This window comes from Lepisosteus platostomus, chromosome 5, assembly GCF_059453375.1.
Source record: "Lepisosteus platostomus isolate fLepPlt1 chromosome 5, fLepPlt1.hap1, whole genome shotgun sequence".
NCBI lineage: Eukaryota > Metazoa > Chordata > Actinopteri > Semionotiformes > Lepisosteidae > Lepisosteus > Lepisosteus platostomus.
Window position 1 is genome coordinate 59799536 of NC_142615.1, and position 3031 is coordinate 59802566.

At 36.2% G+C, this 3031-nt stretch overlaps 1 non-coding gene across 1 annotated transcript; it reads right to left on the bottom strand.

Annotated features, from left to right (window-relative positions):
• Positions 1–331: 331 nt before the first annotated feature.
• Positions 332–414, bottom strand: trnal-uaa (transfer RNA leucine (anticodon UAA)). Its single transcript has one exon. It is a non-coding gene; the product is annotated as a tRNA-Leu (tRNA).
• Between the last annotated feature and the right edge of the window lie 2617 nt (positions 415–3031).

The following is a 3031-nucleotide window of genomic DNA, read 5'->3' on the forward strand; positions in this document are numbered from 1 at the left end:
ACTGGATCACATTAGAATATTACCCTTTATATGGGAATAAAATTGTCACAACATAATGAATTTACGTATCAGTGGCTTGGAATATCATTGTAATATTTAATTTGCTTTCCTGTCACACCAGTTTTATTAATTATGAAGTTTATCAATACACGTTTATTTAAAACAATATAATTTATTATTAATACAGTTTCATTCCGTCTTCATTAGAAGCTGTATCACAGATAATGCATGTGAAGCCTTCAGTATGCGATTGTGAGTTCAGTTATTCCAGGGAGTGAAGAGAACTGAAAGTAAGTAAAATGACATTTAAATAGAGAAATTTACAGGACTCTACCAGGAGTAGGGTTTGAACCCACATGGACATTTGCCCATTGGATCTTAAGTCCAACACCTTAACCACTTGGCCATCCTGGTCAACAGCAGTTTTCTTTTAGTTATTTAACATTTCAATATGATTCAAGAATTAAAAAAAAACAGGGCCCTGTAACAGAAACGTACCCCGTTCTGCCGCGCAACAGAGGTACAGATGCAGCCATTCAAAGTGCGCGGTACAGACACGTACCGGAGGTAATTGGCTACGGCGTCGTGCATCGTGACGCGCGATGATGCAAAATACCGCGGTGCGTGATTGGTTGACCGACAGGGGCACTCGTGGTCCGTTGGTCTGTCGTAGAAAGACTTACTGTAAACGTCTTTACTGTGCCCGTTGTAAATATTGAATTTTACCACTGAAGGGAAATCTTAGTAGCTGAGCATAAAAAGAATAGGAGTATACTGTAACGCGTGTGAAGGCCATAAACGATATTAATTTTGGAACATAAACATACAGTATATAGCTGGTCTTGGTATTCCAGTATTCCACCAGTATTCTCACCAGTGTTCCATTTTTCCCTAAACATTGTAAGCTTCGAAGTCTTTAACTAACGTGATACCGGAGTCAACAAGCATACTTTTAGAATTTGATTAAAAGGGAATATAATATGGAATTGCGTATCTCAAGAATTTAATAACGGTATGATTATATCCGTGTACTGCGACAGGGCTGTGTAGGGCTGTTTCGCCTGCCTGTTCATGCGAGCTGTCTTGTAGCCTACTGGTCTAGGTGCATGACTACCAACTGGCAGGTTGTGTGTTTGAATCTGGCTGGTGCTGGACTTTTCTTTTAACAAACATTTCTTCGAAAAAATAGGTAAGCGATATTATGGACAATCAATTGAGTTTTATATTTCACAATATCGCAACATGATCGATATTTGCGATATTTTGAACATATCTTCCCTTCTGACAGCGGTTCCTGCTTCTATTGTGTGTGTGTGCAACAGAGTAAATTTTTATAGAGAAATGGAGGCTGGACAGTATGCGTTACAATATAAACATTTATATTGATTTAAATCGTGTTCTGATTTAAATCGCAAATGCGTGTTTAATTATGTGTTTTTTAATCATAATCAGGCTAATGCATTTCTACATTTTCTGTATGAACCAACTTAGAGGTTCATACAGAAAGACAGCTTGTGTTTAAATTGAGTGTAAGGTAATTTATGCTTCTAAAGTCATGGTCAGCATTTATTGTACTGTGCTGTAAACTTTTTCTGTGCCTAGTCACATTATTTTATAGCGTTTTTATTGTGTTATTAAATCCGGTAGCGCTGTGTGTTAGTTTCCTGACTCCCATTATTTAAACTGCGACACTGATCATTCATCTCTAAATAAACTTTATTTTATATAGCGTTTTAAGCGAATAGGTAATTAGATTGCTCATAAACCTAATCGCTTTTTCTACATAAACACAGCGTGATTGCTCTCTGAAAATGCTTTTCCTTTATTTTTAAAGTAGGCTCAGATTTCAACTATAGATCGTATTATTATAAACTTTCTTGGAAAAATGTATTTTATGTAAACCATGTTTGCTATTAATTCATTTAGGGCTAAAATACGTTCATTGTCTTCCAATCAAGTCGAGTTGACATTGGAAGCCTGCCACACCTGGACTGTTAAACCAACGCATTAGCACGTCAAAGCCCATTGGGCTTTAGTATTCCCCCCCTCTTCCCTCAATTCAATTCAATTCAAGGTGTTTTATTTGCATGACAGATGGGTACAAGCAGTGTTGGGTATGTATATTGTAACGCTTACGGCAGACAGGCACTGTGTAAGAGCCGGCGCACCAGAGCAGCGCACCGAGGGAGCGTCTGCATTTATAACTTAGTTTTTAAAATTAGTCAAACAATATGAAGCATCTCCTTTTACTTTTAAGTCCCTTAAATACATTGAGCACAGCTTTCTCACCACTTAAGATTGCTTTTGATACCATCCTTACACAAAGCAAAAGGGAGATCTTAGTGCCTGAGCATAAAAAGAATAGGAGCATACTGCAACACGTGTGAAGTCCATAAACGATATTAATTTTGGAACTTAAACATACAGTATATGGCTGGTCTCGGTACTTTAAAGAAAACATACACACCAGTATTCCATTTCTCCCTAAACATTTTAAGCATCGAAGTCTTTAACTAACGCGATACCGGAGTCAACAAGCATACTTTTAGAATTTGATTAAAAGGGAATATAATATGGAATCGCGTATCTCAAGAAATTAATAACGATATAATTATATTCATGTTGCAAAAGAACTGCAATGGACATAAAAACTCCCTTGCTTTTAACAGAGCGTTCCAAAATTTCTAACTACGAAAATGCCAGGTGAAAGGATTTGTAAACATATTTTGTTAAAGCAAGTCAGTTTTTTCTGCAACACATAAAAGACATTTTCCCAAGAAAGTTTAGCCTTTGTCACTAATGAAACCACTAAATAAAGACATAAATATAGAAATCTTAAGATTTGTTTTATTTAATGTTGTTAGCAGGATGAACTGTCAGAGTGTATATTTTGTCGCAGAGTTGCTGCAAGATGTTAATAGTGAAAAAGGTATTTAGAATTGAGTTATTTCAAGATGAAAATTTTCAGAATAATTGCAAATGTAGCAGGATAGAGAAAGCACAGAAAACTGGCAGTTAGATTGATCAGATT